This window comes from Diabrotica virgifera, chromosome 4 (genome assembly GCF_917563875.1).
Source record: "Diabrotica virgifera virgifera chromosome 4, PGI_DIABVI_V3a".
NCBI classification, from domain to species: domain Eukaryota; kingdom Metazoa; phylum Arthropoda; class Insecta; order Coleoptera; family Chrysomelidae; genus Diabrotica; species Diabrotica virgifera.
Genome location: NC_065446.1, coordinates 251,521,640 through 251,539,564, shown reverse-complemented (window position 1 = coordinate 251,539,564; position 17,925 = coordinate 251,521,640).

The window sequence follows — 17,925 nt, the reverse complement described above, 5'->3', positions numbered from 1 at the left end:
AATGGACAAAGCTCTGAATTTCAAACACCCAACAAACGAAACAAAAAATCGTCTAAAATTAAATTAGATGGATGTGACCAAAGTATATTACGCAGGAAGATATTCAATTTTCATCTTACCGAACAACAGGTTCCCACTGTTACTACTGTTAAAAAGATTCATCGAAGATTTGTAGAAAAATTAAACTGTAAAGGTAGCAGAGAAAATATCAGACAGCAATTTCATCAGCTTGGGTTTCGTTGGAGAAAAACTTCAAATTATAAAAAAATATTGATTGAGAAACACGACATTAGACATCTAGTAGGACTGCAGTATCTCAAGAACATTAAAAGGCTCGGGAAGAAAATAAATTAATTTATTCACTTAACGAGACTTATTTGTTAACCAGTCATACTTCAAACAAAAATTGGAATGATACTAGTAATAATGGACTAAAAACCAGATGCAAGAAATTTAGTATGTACAAAACATATTTTTACAAAATACAGTGATGAGCGTGCTAATAACCGGCAAAATAGCACAGAAGATGGAAAACATATTATATTGTGAGATAAAAAGAAATAAAACTAGTACATAGAGTTATTAAATTTAGCGATAGTAACACATAAATTTACATTATATTGATTGTTTCCCTCCTTTACACGTATCAGAGGAGTATGTCAACTAAAACTGTCACTGTGGCAGTGGCATTTCTCAAATTAGTCCGATACGTCTTAAGGTGAGAAACAATCAATATAATGTCAATCTATAAGTAGTCCTGTCGCCAGGGGGGGTACAACGGCCTCGTTAATTCAGATGGACTTACTCAAGTTTTTTTTATGTATTTTGACCCGTAGAACACGAATTTTTTGGGTAACAGTTGATCCGGATGTCGATAAGATTGTTATAGACCAAGAACTTGAGGAATCAAATAACAGCGATTTTTGGCAAAACAAAACACTATTTTGTATTTTTTGGGCCATTTTAAGTAAAAAATATTTCTACAAGTTTTTTCGTAGGATGCACAGTTTTCGAGATAAACGCGGTTGAACTTTAAAAAAATCGAAAAATTGCAATTTTTGAACCCGAATAACTTTTGATTAAAAAATAAAATAGCAAGTCTGCTTACCGCATTTAAAAGTTTAAGTCAAATTATATCGGTTTTGATTATTTCCATTGGTAAAAATTTATTTTTTTATTGTTTAACAAAGCTATAAACACGTAGGGTTTCCCGTGCTTTTACATGTGTTTTAACGCATGTAACGTAGAAATAGTCTTGATTGCACTAGTACCTATTCTACCTACTCGTTCGATTTTAAATGAGAAATCATAGAAACATCACTCACGCACTAGTTGTTTGTAGCTTTGTTTAACAATAACACAATAAATTTTTAGCAATGCAAATAATCAAAACCGACATAATTTGACTTGAACTGTCAAAGGCGCTAAGCAGAATTGCTATTTTATTTTTTAATCAAAAGTTATTCGGGTTTAAAAATTGCAGTTTTTCGATTTTTTGAAAGTTCAACCGCGTTTATCTCGAAAACTGTGCATCCTACTAAAAAACTTGTAGAAATATTTTTTGCTTAAAATGACCCAAAAAATACAAAATATTGTTTTGTTTTGCCAAAAATCGCTGTTATTTGATTCCTCAAGTTCTTGGTCTATAACAATCTTATCGACATCCGGATCAACTGTTACCCAAAAAATTCGTGTTCTACGGGTCAAAATACATAAAAAAAACTTGGGTAAGTCCATCTGAATTAACGAGGCCGTTGTACCCCCCCTGGCGACAGGACTAAAGTTACTATCACTAAATTTAACACCTTCACTAAGTTCATCTCTTTTTATCTCACAACTTAACATGTTTTCCATCTTTTGCGTTATTTTGCCGTTTTGCGTTATTAGTGCTCATCATTGTTATATATGTTATATATACAAAATATATAACTACATTAATAGACGATTGCTGCTGAGGTCGTTAATAAACAAAATAGGTATTCCTTATTTGTATTTAACTGAAATAGTTGACAACAGAAATTCCACCAATATACACTGTTACTTATTACTTCTAATATTTCGATTCATAATAAAAATGTAAAAGCATTATACAGGGTGTTTCGTTGGGAAACAGAAATACTTTAATGGTGAATAGAGGTCACCGAGCCGGTTCTAGATATACTAAATTTTTTGCCCTACCGACTTTTATAACCGAGTTACAGGATGTTTTATCGATTTTGCCAATTTCTTTCCTAAGCCATAACTTTAGAACCACCCTGTATATTTTTTGATATTTGGTACACATATGTCTCATTCAAAATCCAAACGACCGACATACTAACCATAAGAAAAATCCAGGTCCGGATTAACAAAAAATTATAAAGTAATTGTGACCTTAAAACAACACCCTGTATATTCAAATTTTGAAAATCTGTTGGCATATTTGAAAAGAGAACAAAAAAGTAAGTTTAATGGTTCGCTTCAATTTTTCGGCCAGACAATTTTATGACTTTAATTTTGAAATTACGACATATATTGAATTTTTTAAGAACTCAGACATTAAAAAGCAGGTATTCTTAACTTTTAGTTATAAATTATTAATGACAAGAAAAATCCAGGTCCGGATTAACAAAAAAATATGAGCTAATTGTGACCTTGAAACAACACCCTGTATATTGAAATTTTTAAAATTTATTTGCGTATTTTAAAAGAGCATCAAAAACTGCGTTAAAATTTTTGCGCAGATAATTTAATTACGGCAATCTTGAAATCATATTGATTCTGTAAAGGTAACAAGAAGCTGCTGAAAAATGAAGAACAATCCCAAAGAAAATCGATTCGAAATTTTTTAAAACGAGCAAGGAAATGCGTCGATCAAAATGACGGACATTTTGAGCAACTGTCATAGTTCAAATATTTTTAATTTATGTTAAATTGTTGAATTGTTTAAACGAATTTTTTTTTTCGAATAAATCATTAAAATATTCCAATTCTCGCAATTCTAATTTTTAATGATGTGCATACAGCTACAAATCCAGAGAATCCATGAAGCCAGTATAGTAAATAAGTATTAAGTATTTTTAAAATAAGTATTGATTCATTAACACTAAATTATTAAAAATTAATAATACATACCTGGTTTTTAATCTCAGAGTTCTTTCAAATTTCAATATAATTTCAAAATTGATGTAATTAAATCAATGGCGAAAAAATTAAAATGAACATTTAATCACAGTTTTTTATGCTCTTTTAAAATGCGCAGACAAATTTTCAAAATTTCAATATACAGGGTGTTGGTTCAAGGTCACAATTACTTTATATTTTTTTGGTAATCCGGACCTGGATTTTTCTTGTCATTAGTAATTACGAACCATTAAACGTACTTTTTTGTGCTCTTTTCAAATATGCAAACAGATTTTCAAAATTTGAATATACAGGGTGTTGTTTTAAGGTCACAATTACTTTATAATTTTTTGTTAATCCGGACCTGGATTTTTCTTACGGTTAGTATGTCAGTCGTTTGAGTTTTGAATGAGACATATGTGTACCAAATATTAAAAAAATATACAGGGTGGTTATGGCTTAAGTTATGGGCTTAGGAAAAAATGAGCAAAATCGATAAAACACCCTGTAACTTGGTTATAAAAGTCGCCAGGGCAAAAACTGTAGTATATCTAGAACCGGCTCGGTAACCTCTATTCACCGTTAAAGTATTTCCGTTTCCCAATGAAACACCCTGTATAATTGTTAATATCAATTTTACTGTGAAACAGGTAACAAATAAAAACCGGAAAACCTTTTAAACCCGATTGATCTGACATCCTCGCATAACCAAAGTTTTCGATCGGTCTGACTTTGGTTGTTTCAAATATTTCTGTCAAACAGTCAAACCTGTAGTTTATAAGCTTTAACTTCTGTTCTCACACTGAATCAGTACAATAAGGAGTTGTACCTCACAAACTAAGACAAAATAACTAAATTATAAGCATTGATACCTCCATATACAGGCCTCTCGAAGTTGTATTAAGAGAATCGCCATAAGGTAACATAACGTATAGAGATTATGAATATTTCAATTGGTACGGAATAGCATGTCCGCGTCATTACTTATGTTCTTATCCGTAGGAAAGAAATTATACACGGCCAAGTAGTCTATTCAGAACCTTTTCAATAATTTCTTGCCGAAGGGAGAATTTCGTCCATTAGACCCGTTTATAGCAAAAGTCTCTTAAAATGATATATAGAAATTAGTTAATGATGACCGGAACGATTACCTATTTATTCATTTATGCGCCGTTATTTTGTTTCTGCGAATTCATACAGGATATTACAACTTAGCATTTAGTGCAGCCACTGAAGGTGAATATGAACTATTACCTCCGGTCTCGTTGAACCTCCATCGATTTGCATGAAAATTGGTGAGTGGTTAGGTTAGAAGATATCTGAAGGAACAAACGTGCATAGTGCCAACTTGCGCTTTTACCCTGGCGGTGGACGCTACCCCTTCTCGGGGGTGAAAATTATTTTATTAAAAATAACCCCATACCTCGAAAGAGGGACAAATTCTAAGCAAAATTTGTTACATAAAATTATTAAAACAAATCAAAACTTTTTGAGTTATTAAAGATCAAAAATTTTAATTTTTCGTCAGAAAAATTATTTTTTTCATCAGTAACTCAAAAACTGTAATTTTTTTTTAAAAAGTTGTTATCAAAATTGAAGCCAATAAAAAAAGAAATAAACTCCTTACTAGAAAAACCTTTTAACCCGGGAGTAGTCGCGCTCACTTCTGTAACGTCGATAGTCGCGTGTGAGATTCTATCTCAAAATACGAATTTAAAACAAATTTTTATTTTGTAATATTTTTATCTACTTTTTATATTGAAAATATATATTTCTAACAATTTTATTAAAAAAACCTGTGTTAACGGCCACCTGCCAACATCGGCCACCTGTCCTAACGGCCAGTTTAAAAATTTCTGGCAATACCGTCCACCTTTCTATATCGGCCAATATTTCTTTCATTTTTAGTGGCCGTTACTGACAAATATTACTGTACAGTAAAACCTGTGTTAACGGCCACCTACCAACATCGGCCACCTGTCCTAACGGCCAGTTTAAAAATTTCCCAAACCAATTAAAATATGTAGACTACAAAAACTGGCAATAGCGGCCACTTTTCTATATCGGCCAATAGTTCTTTCATTTTTAGTGGCCTTACTGACAGGTTTTACTGTATTACGAAAAAGGATGAAATGTGAGATTCTATCTAACGGCGCGACTACTCGCGGGTTAAAGCTAATTGGCTCTCCCTAAAGCCATAAATTCCACGAAAAGAAGAAGAAGAAAACAAAATTCCTATGCATTACTACACCCTTCCTCGAGGCACTTACGAAATTTTTTCAAAATTGCAAAATTTTTCATCAAGTTATCGCGAAAAAGGATAAAAATTGAGATTCTATCTCACCGCGCGACCACTCGCGGGTTAATGTTAACTTAAAGTGAGTTATAGGTAATTGAATGTATATTTTTTTCGACGAGTACCCAAATCTAAGTATTCAAGTTTAATAACGGGAAAATGATGCACTTTATAACATAAACTTATTAAACATTTGTCAAAGTACTTATAAACATCTATCAGTTGAGCCCTCGAACAAGTTAATAGCATTAATATTTATGCTACAATTTTTTTTTTCAAAATTTATCTTTTAAGGATTATTCCAAAAAATCTTTTTGTCTTTTGTAAATAACTCCGTTAATTTTTACGATATCAGGTTCGCCTAAAACCCATTTGAAAACTAATTCCAAGGGCTATTAAACCACACTAAATTTGATCTTTTAAACCTCTTACTTTTTTCAAAATAAAAGGTTAAATGGCCCCGGTTACGTGGTTCTCACAGCAAAATTTAAGCTTTAAACGTTTCTATCTCGGTTATTTTTTACCCTACAGAAATAGCAAAAAAGGTAAAATAATAATTTGATACAGAAAAAATAAAATTGGTTGATATATCTTTCTTTACATAATTGAGTATTTCTGGAGTTATTATCAAAAGAATATAAAAATTACGCTTATTTTAAAAATTCTGATTTTTTTAAATGATTTTTTTTTTCAAAAATATGTATTCTAAATCGGTCAAAATTGTTGAAATCATTACTTATGCTAATATAAAGAAATTATTGTCAGGATTACTATTAAGTTTAATTTTTGTGAAAATGGCGTATGTTTTATTTTTCACTTTTCCTAAAAATTCGAAAGAGTTCTCTTATTTTCATCATAACTTGCTTAATTTTGATGCTATTGACTTCCTCTAGAGCTCGTTTCATAGGTATTCCGAAGTACTTTGACAAATATTTAATAAGTTTATGTTATAAAATGCATACTTTTCCCGTTATTTAAGCTTGAATACTTAGATTTGAGTACTCATCGAAGAAAATATACATTCAATTGCCCATAACTCACTTTCAGTTAACATTAGTTTAGTTCTTTAAGTAAGGAGTGTATTCAGTTTTTTATTATCTTCAATTTCTGTAATATTAACTTTTTTGTAAAAGCTTATAGTTTTTGAGTTATACGTAAAAAACTGCTTTAAAACATGTATTATTTTACGAAAAAAAATAAAATCTTTGATCTTTCATAACTCAAAATGTATTGATACTTTATATAACAAATTTTGCTTATAATTTGTTCCTCTATGGATTTATGGTATCATTTTTCATAAAATAATTTTCACCCCCGAGAAGGAGTAGCATCCACCCCAGGGTAACAGCGCAAGTTGGCATCATATCACCTTTGTTCCTTCAGGTATCCTGTAATTACTCACCAATTTTCATAAAAATTGATGGAGGTCCAACGAAATCGTGGGTGAAAACCTCCAGTGACTGCACTTATTATTATTATGACGATTGACGAGAAGATTGAAGAATGTTCCATCTCTGAGTTGTAGATTCTAGACCTCAAAATATTACTGTTTAACCCAAATCACTTAAAAAAATGTGGCTCCTTACTTAGCTACAGGGTGTTTTATAACACTTTAACTGCCATGCGTACCATATATGGACACAGACAATTTTAGTTCTCGGCCATGTGTACATATACACTGATGAGCGCGCTAATAACCGGCAAAATATCTCAAAAGACGGAAAACATAATAGATTGCGAAACAAAAAGAGATGAAACTAGTGGAGGTGGAAATTATCGTTATAAACGTATAAATTAACATTAAATTACATAGTTTCCCATCTTTGGACGTATCATAGGAGTATGACAACTGTCACTGTGACAGTAGAATTTTATAAAATTCTCCTGTCATAGACGTCTAAAGGTGGGAAACTATGTAATTTAATGTTAATTTATACGTTTATAACGATCATTTCCACCTCCACTAGTTTCAGCTCTTCTTGTTTCGCAATTTATTATTTTTTCCATCTTTTGAGCTATTGTGCCGGTTATTTATTAGCGCGCTCATCACTGTATTAAGCGGCAGTTTCACATAGCAGTCCACTGTTATCGCAGCGGCTTTTAGCGGTGGGGATATATCTACTGCGATGGGTTTTACTGCTACCTACTGATTCACTATCCGTATGTCCAAATGAAATAGTCAGTTTTTAAAGATGGCGCCGAATAAAAAAAAGGTGTAGATGGTGTTACAACTTATTTATTACTATTGAAGAAATAAAAATATGGAAAAAAGTACCCTCGGTGGCGAAACGAACATACAGTAAAAAAAGATATTGGGTGAACAGACCGTTATTAAACAGACCTGGCTTTGACATAGAAAATAATTTATTAACAGAACCATTAAAACCATGGCACTGTGTTGGACAGTAAATAATCATCTGTGCTCATTCCTGTTGGTTGGCTATCATGAATTTTCTTTTTTTCTAGTAGATACGTTGCTATTATTATGGATGCTATCTTCTTTTTTTATGGTTTCTGTATCTATAATCTATACCCACCTTTTCCGCAATTTTTGCAATTGCATCCTTTCTCTTAAATGAATAAAAATATTTTTTTCGTCCGAGAACGTAATGTGTTTTCGCCAGAATTCGCCATTTTTATTTTATAAATAAGTTACTGCGATAGCAAAACTAGAGTTATTTCTACTTATCGCAGTAATTCTTATAACAATCTACTGCGATCGAAGTGGTATGATTCACAACGAAGAAAAGGTGACAGTCAAACCACGCCTACCTAACAGTCGCTGTGATAACAGTGAACTGCTATGTGAAACTACCGCTTTAGGCACAGGGCCATTCCACGAACATACGCCTGTTTTGGATTAATTCGACAACGAATATTTTACTGTGCAACATAACAAGTACGAAAGTAAATGGCGCTAATAATTATTCAAATAAACAACAATGTAATTTGCAATTTACTTTCGTTCTTCTTATTTTGCACAGTAAAATATTCGTTGTCGAAGTAATCCAAAACAGGCGTATGTTCGTGGAATAGGGCATATTAACGTTTCAGCCATGTGTCCGTGGTTGGTACACATTTACAGTGTATTTAAATGAGAATATCATTGAGTCTGGCATAGAACTATAACATTTAAAAATATCCTGGGATTTTTTTAACTTTTAAAGGTATAAGGGATAATAAAATGAAAATTAATTAGACATTAACTTTTTTGATTTTTATGACAGTACGGCATATTATAATCAAAAGTAACATAGAATGTACAATGTACATAGTATTTTTTAACTAGAAAATTACGTATTGAGAGTCAATTTTATTGTACATGTTACTTTGTATAGTTATTTTTTTGTGAAAACATGGTTGACAAAGAAACATTCTAAACACATAAAAGGGCTGTCTTCACATCCGTTGCATATTTAATACTGCATACTGCATAGTGCATAATTGATATTATTATAGTATGAGAATAGAAAAAAGTTATTTATGAAACAGTTCGTGAAGTATGCTTTTTGCGAACGCACGCGATTTTTAGAGCACGAGCGACAACGGAGCGAGTGCTATACATCGCGTAAGTTCGCAAAAAGTATTTCACGCACAGTTTCATACAATATTTTATCTACGATAAACAAATAAAAAAACTGTAACTCTTCGTCACTGGATATCATTTGTATTCTACAATTTTTAGAACTTTGACATTTAAAAATCCTAACTACTTTCAAACCACAAAACTGTCAAAAATTTTGTTGTAAGTCATTGCTCATATTGTCATCACCATGACAACGCGAAAGTTAAGGATATTTGATTATATGAAAGTGTGCCAAAAAACTCATTGAAAGTGTGCGAAAAAGTAAATCTCATTTAAAATACATTGTTACTTCACACACACTTTAAACCCTTCACGCACTGCTATCTATAATGATAGTTTTCACAAACTAAAAACTTATACATAATATGACATAGAGTAGATAAAACTATTTTTCTATTCTCATACTATAATATATTATCAATTACGATTTCACTACCTGTATCATAATGAACTTCATTATGATACAGATTTGCATTACGATACAGATTTTTAACCAATAGAATCGCGATATGGCATGCCTGATAAAGGTGGTACACGCGCAGTGACCAATGGCGAGTCAAATACATATGCTTTGATAGTTCTCAATATGTAAACAAACTGACAAACTACTTAATTTGTTTGCAGTACAAAATTAATAGATTTGGATATATTTCTTTGTTGTGAATGATCATAGTCGCCGCTATTCAGCTCGTTTCGTATCATAATGACCATCATTAAATGCTCGTTGCATAATATACTATTAACATATCCTTGTCATACTTGGCAGAAAGTGTAGGCACTGTACACCCTACTAAATTATGATAAATAAACGTTTCTGGCTACTACCAGAGGCGTACGACAGGGGATAATGAATGATTGACCCTTCTCAAATTCTACGCCACTGACTTGTTATTTTAATGTAAGTTTTAGATTATCCTATATTTTCTATGCAAATAATATACTCTTTATTCGTAACGATGAAATCATTAGTTTTCGAGATATTTGAAATTCAAAATTAAACTTATAATATACTTACATTAATCAAATTAACCTGTGCCGTTACATGATTAACTTTAAATATCTCGAGAACTAATGACTTTAACGTTACGAGTAAAGAGTATATTATTTAGAGAGTAGTGAAGAGTCGAAAAAAATTGAGGTACAGTAGCAATTCCACCAGTAGCGTAAATTTAGGAAGGGTCTACCACTCACTGTCCCCTGTCGTACGCCTCTGGTAGTAACCACAAACGTTTATTTATCATAATTTAGTAGGATGTACAGTACAGTGTCTACACTTTCTGCCAAGTATGACAAGAATATGTCAAATAGTTTGAAAGTGCTGGGTACAAATAATTTTGAAATTTTTAAATAAAACACCCTGTAAGTCAGTAAGGAGTCACATTTTATTTAAGTAATTTGGGTTAAATCTTAATATTTTGAGGTTTAGAGTCTACAACTTAGTTGTTCTGAAGATATTTTCTTGTGACATTTTTAAGCCAAAATAAGCCAAAATTTTATTAAAAAAATGATTTTATTAACGTTTCGACGTTCAAATCGGATGCCGTTGTCAAAATACAAAAATTATTAATAAATAAACAAAAATGTTGTTGTTTAGTAAAAGATTCTTCTAATAATTTATTTAATCTATATCGGCAATTCAGACATAATATATTATACACTTTAAAGTAGAAGACTTTAAAATGATATTGCCAATATTTACGGGTTGCATTCCTGAGACGACTTTACTGAAAGATAGTTCATTCGATTACATGAAATCAACCCCAACTCAAGAATATCCGCCACAAAAAAATCATAACATGTGATCTGTCTTTAAAAAGACAACCACATGCAACGGTGACAGTAAAATTCTCGCGTTAGAGACTCCATAGTAAATCACGAAGGAAAACCAGGAAAATACTATATACTATAAAAATATTATTAATATTAAGTATAATTTAAAATAACATATTATGTATTTTAAGGTCAGAATTTGGTATTAGTTTTGAGAGTAAACTAAATGTAAGACCTAATACTTACGATGTCAGGATAGTATCACCAGGTTTTTTCCTGGTTTCACCTCGTGATTTACTATGGAATCTCTAACGCGAGAATTTTACGGTCACCGTTGCATGTGGTTGTCTTTTTAGACAGATCACATGCTATGAATTTTTTGTGGAGGATGTTCTTGAGTTGGGGTTGATTTCATGTAATCGAATGAACTATATTTCAGTAAAGTCATACCTGGAACGCAACTCATAAATATTGGCAATATCATTTTAAAGTTTTCTACTTTAAAATGTATACTATATGTCTGAATTGCCGATATAAATGAGTCAGATTAAAGAAAATATTAGAACAATTTTTTACTAAGCGACACCATTTTTGTTTGATTTATTAATAATTTTTGTATTTTGACAACTGCATCCGATTTCGACGTCGAAACGTTAATAAAATAATTTTTTTAATAAAATTGTGGCTTATTTCCCATTAAAAATAGTTACATAATTACAACTTAGAGATTGGACATTCTTAATGAATCACCCTGTATATGCGAAACATTAATATACCAGCAAATCTAATTATTAGATTAGCGAAAATGACAATTAGTCCATGTGGTGAGACCGCTCCCGTCTGAAAAAATTGCTGATTCGGTTTCTTTGTGAATTCCTATTCAAAAATGCCCCCTTTAAACAAATCTGAAGGGTGCCGGGCCGAATTTTTGGGCAGAAATTGTTTAAACAATTTTTTTAAAAAAATACAAAAGATTACATTTTTTGCCCTTGGATATATATTTTTAGGTTGTTTGGGTCATTCTGAACAAGAAAGGTATCTTGTAATTTTTCTTAAAAATTTATAGTTTTCGAGTTATAGGCGATTTAAAATCTGAAAAATGCGAGAAGACGCATTTTCGAGGCTTAAAAACTCATATTTACATTAGTATTTTTGAGGTTGCCAGATACTTAGATTGAACATTAAACATTCCGCTTCAAGATTCTGAAGAGTGATCGCGTCTAACCTTAATTTATATCGTTGTTTTTTAATTGTTAAATATGCGTGTTTATCCGATTTTTTTGCCGGTGCGGCGCGCGCTCTATTTCAAAAATCTCCTATTTTCCTCCGAAAAATATTTTTTCTAGCTTCTTTGGGATATTCTAAATAAAATAAGTTTCTTAACAGTTTTCTCAAAAGTTAATACTTTTTAAGTTATAAGCGATTTAAAATCCGAAAAATGCCAAAAAACGCATTTTTGGATTTTAAATCGCTTATAACTTTAAAACTGTTAACTCTTGAGAAAAATGTCAAAAAACTTATTTTATTTAGAATATCCCAAAGAATCTAGAAAAAATATCTTTCGGAGGAAAATTGGAGATTTTTGAAATAGAGCGCGCCGCACCGGCAAAAAATCGTATAGACATGCATATTTAACAATTAAAAAACAACACTTTAAATTAAGGTTAGATACAATCAGTCTTCAGAATCTTGAAGCTGAATGTTTAAACTTCAATCTAAGTATCTGGAAACCTCAAAAATGCTAATTTAAATATGAGTTTTTAGGCCTCGAAGATGCGTATTTTCGCATTTTTCAGATTTTAAATCGCCTATAACTCGAAAACTATCAATTTTTGAAAAAATTTACAAGATACCTTTCTTGTTTAGAATAACCCACAAAACTTAAAAATATATGTTCCGGAGCAAAAAACCGTGTTCTTTTGTATTTGTTTAAAAAATTTGTTTAAACAATTTCTGCCCAAAAATTCCGCCCGGAACCCTTCAGATTTGTTTAAAGGGGACATTTTTTAATAGGAATCCACAAAGAAACCGAATCAGAAATTTTTCCAGACGGGAGCGGTCTCACCACATGGACTAAATGGACAACTCTGTAGCAGAAGCAATAACAGACGAAGGAAGTACAGAAATAATTAATATAGAAAAAAGAGTTCGACACGCTGACAGTCTCTCTACAACACTTTTTAACGTAGCATTGGATGAAGCGATTAAAAAAACTGGAATGAAGAAAATGAGCATACAGCTCTACACAAATTTTAGGATGTGCTGAGTACATGGTAATGGCTACTTGGATAAAAAGCTTAGAATACTTACTGATGACTCTAGAAGAAGAGAAGTGAAAGTTAAAGGAAGAAAAGACGAAGTATATGCTAAATTCAAGGAAACACTGTAACGTAGATAAAGATTGAACAATTACATTCCAAAAAGTAGAAAGATTTAAGTATCTAGGTGCAACAATAGACAGCTCAAACGACAGGAGCGTAGAGATAACTGAAAGAGTAAAAGCAGGCCAAGACGGAGAGTTTAGACGATTATCTAACAACGAGATAAATAATCAGATGAATTGAGAAGATGAAGTCAGATATATAAAGGCTCAAATGTTGAAATGGCTCGGGCAAGTACTTACTAAGACGGGAAGAAGATACATTAATAAAATAAATATTAAAGTGGAAACCTACAAATACAAGACCTCGAGGAAAAGCAGTGCACATGGGAAGATCAGGTATTGTTCGTCCGGTATAACTTTTCCTATGCGTCACGATTCATTTTTAAACAAATTAAGTCAAAACAAAGTGAAACGTACGCCGATGTGTGTAGTATATAGTATACAATAAGTATACAAAATGTATATACACATCGACGTTCGTTTCACTTTATGTTTTGACCTAATTTGTTTGAAAATAACTCGTGACGCATGGAAAAAGATATAGCGGACGAACAATAAGAGAAGGTATCAACAGAATGAAGATACCTAACTATAAAACAAAAATAGAAAACAGCAAGGAGTGCGGTTAAGCACCAATCGGGCGAAATCACACAATAATCTGTGATGGAAGGCAACAAAGGACAAGAAAACAAAGAAAAAGCGAAGTGATTCCTCGCGAAAAACGGATCAGAAGAGATAATATTAATTGGCAGCGTATACTCCTGCTCAGGAGTGACATAGATAAGATAATAATACATTATAGATAATAATAATTACAACAAATACCTATATGAAACAAAGCTGACTTACCAAAAGAAGGTGCAGCTCGTTCAAAACCATGGATCACTAAGCACTATCACTATCCCGCACTCATTTTTGTTGTCTATAATCTTCGATGTCTTTCAACGAGATACCGATAAATATCCCAAGAATCGACACACTGATGCATATATCTCGTCAAATGCACTGAACACTGAATAAATATGCATCTATTTCGTGAAAAGTCAAAATAGGTAGATAATGTCGAAAATCTATATGATTTATGGAATAAAATGTCCAAAATATACCAAAACTCGATGAACATCGTTGAATGTCCCGAAAAGTAAAAAAAAAATGATGCATCTGACCGATAAGAAGTCCAAATGTCGATACACAAAAAATTGTCACAGCCATCTTGTAGTGTAAACAAGAAAAAACTTGACAGTATCAACCCAATCGGTAATTACAAAAGTAGTTGGGTAATTATAATAAAACAAGTGTTCACAATATAAGCGGAAATATTAAACATGTTTTACTACTTTTATAGAAACAAAAATTCTACCTTTACCTTCGCTAGACGACCGAACTAGTTTTTATGAGTAGGTATTAAGTAGTATTTGTTTTGGTAAATCACCAATTTTGTGTCTGCTTGTGTCTACATGGGTATTTTATTAGATAATTTTAAGCGTTTGTTGCTTTGCACAATATTAATAAAAACACTTTTCAACGCACTAAGGGCACAATGACAAAGGTAACATTAAAATTTCGCAAACATTATAACAATTGGCAGTCTTGAAGCGGTGTTGCCGAATTTATTTTGGTATATTTTCGCTAGAATAAAAGCCTTTACTGATGACGTCAAGAGGTTTATTTAAAATGACACACAACGGAAAAGTCTAAAGACAAGTTTTAACATAATAAAATTAATTGAAATAAATACATGAATAAATACATCGTTTAATTTCAATTGAATTTGTACAGTTGCTTATTCTGTAGATTTTTGTAAGTAAACCATAACGGCAAAAGTGATAACGAATAGGTATTTGACCAAGTTTTTAACGGAAGAAGAAAAAACTATAGTTTGTAGGTATACTGCAGTAAATATTCTATTATTTTCGATTTTGTTCCTGTTATAAAGTTCTTGTTTAGTTAGTGCATTGAAAATGTTGTTTTTTAACATGGAACGACGTCATTTAATTTTGGATGAGATGAGTACCTAGGGCTGTAGGCCTTCTTCTGGGTGATATGAGTATGAGGCAAGCTTGTAACTCAATCCTTTTGATACTCTGGCTATCTAGCATGAGTAAATGTTATTTTTAGATGGAGTAAGAGTTGCACATTTTAAATTTTGTAGTACCTAGTATTTTTGAACCTGTTTCATATTTTTCGTATTTTTGTAGACTTAGGCAAGCCGCACACCAAAGAAACATGGAACGAAAAACATGAAACATGAAACGTGAATCATGTTTCATGAAAATAAAACAATGCTAAACAAATTTCAAAGTCCGCCTACCAATGAAACGAGTGTGATTCATGCTCATGACACATTTTTATTTTCGGAGAGTTTCATAAATGGCCGGACGTATATTTGTTTAGCAGTGTTTTATTTCCATGAAACGTAATTTACGTTTCATGTTTCTTTGATGTGCGGCCTAAGAGCCGGGAAGTTCATCAGCCTAATACCACTAAAATATTGGAAAGGTTAAGATTGCCCACAATTTGTCTACCTATCTGTGTGAGGATTTTTACAGCTGTCGCCGCCTTCCTTCTTTCAGCCGTCTCCAGTCCTTTCTGTTCTGCCGTTCTCCATCTCTAAGGTCTCGTCTTTCCATAGCCTCGTCCACTTCATTCGTCCATGATCTTTGGGGTCTACCTCTTCTTCTCTTTCCGATTTGGCTCCAATCCGTAATCTTTGATATCCACATTGTACGATCTGCTTTTCTGACATGTCCATACCAAATTAAACGTTTTTCTTTGATGTAGCTGAGTATATCTTGTTCTACTGACATTTTCCGTTTTATATCCTCATTTATAATGCGATCTATTCTTGTCACTCTGCAGCTTCTTCTTACGGACTCCATAGTTGCTGTCATTTTGGACAGTTTCGTTTGTTTATTACTCAATCCTCTGCTCCATAAGTCATTACACTACATACGTACCAAGGTGTTATATATGCTCTTATTTGTATTTCTGGTAATCTGTCTATCACACAGTACCACGTTCATTTTTTTAATACATGTTCTTGTATGGGCTTATCAACTGGTTATCTCTTCCCGTTGGTTCTATTCTTTGAGAGTATGAATCCTAAGTATTTGAATTTTGCAGTGCCGTTAATTTCCCTATCATTGTCCATTTCCAAGTTTCTCTCTGGTTCTAGTTCCGTTGTTAAGCATTCGGTCTTTTCTAGGTTTATTTCTAGTCCATTTTTTGTGTATTCATCTTTTAATTTTCGGAGCATATAGGACAGATTTTCTTTATCTTGAGCCACAATTTGTTACTGAAGATATTGACCAGTTTTTCCAGTAAGAGTTTTTTTAAAAGGTAACTCAATAACACTACCTAAAGTAAAGAAAATCCCAATGCCAATGAAAAATGGAAGAGATTTTGTATCTAGGTATAGGTATCGCCATTGAACTTTGAAAGTACGAACCAGACTGGCTACTGCAACTCGCTTTGTAATTAGATGCCTTTTGAAAGGCGAAGAACTGCCGTCACCTAAATGGAATACAGCAATCGTGTTAAACATCCATTAAAAAGGTGACAAAAGAAAGTGTTGCAACTGTAGAAGTTTATGGTTAAGGTGCAACTGTAGAAGTTTAAGGTTAAAGTGTAACAAACTCTGCTTCTAGACTTTACGGCAAAATTCCGTGCAGGAAGGTCTTGTACAGACGATCTGTTTTCCCTAAAAGAGCTTTTCGAAAAAAGAACAGCCAGAAACTTAGAATCACATATTATATATAATATTCGTGGATCTAAAAACAACTTTGATAACACATCCCTCAGTAAATCACCTCCAATGATGTTAATAATTTGGTTAATGGAAAAGAACCACAATTTTGAAGTTACCTCCTATTAAGAATAGCTGATCGCATAAAAATACCATGAAAATAAAAATAGTAGAACCATCATCATCGTCATCATCATGGCATCTACACTCCTAGCGGAGTGATTGCCGCCTTCTTTGGGCTCTTCCGATTCATTTGTCGTGGAGAATCAGTCCGCATTAACATTTTGGTTTTACAATTGGTTGTGTGACTTGGCATCATCTACAATTTTTCTCCATTCGTTCCTGTTTTTGCTTACGGTTACCCATTCTCTAACTCCCATCATCTTAAGGTCCTCGACTATCTGGTTCTCCCATCTGGTTTTGAGTCTTCCTCGTGGTCTGCCTGATACAGGTCTCCATTTGGTAATTTTCTTGATAACGGCTTCTGAATTTCTTCTTTCCATATGTCCCATAAATCTGAGTCTCTGTGCCTTTATAAATCTGACGATGTCGTCTCCTTTCAGAAGTTCTCTTACTTCGTAGTGCATGAGTTTTCTAAATTCATTATTACCTAGTGGGCCTGCTATCCTCCGAATTATTTTCCTCTCTAGGATCCTCAATCTTTCTTCATCTTTCTGTGTCAGACACATTACTTCAGCACCATGTGATTACTGGTCTAATTGCTGCTTTGTAAATTTTCAGTTTATGTAGTATTCTGAGTAAGCTTCTTATCTTGGAGGAAGTTTATGTATTTTAGTAGGTTCTGTTTCCTGCCTGGATTCTTTCATTAATTTAGATGCTTCTATCATTACTTCCATTAATTGAGACCCCAGCCCCAAGATATCTAAAGTGTTCTACCTTTTCCAACTCATATTCACCCATATTTAAATTTTTGTATTAATTAGATTTTTTTTTTCAGCATAGTAGGTATTTTGTTTTGTTTTTTTTGCTAAGCCCCTCTTGGATGCTTCCTTACATAACTTCGTAAATTCTTCCTTTAAACT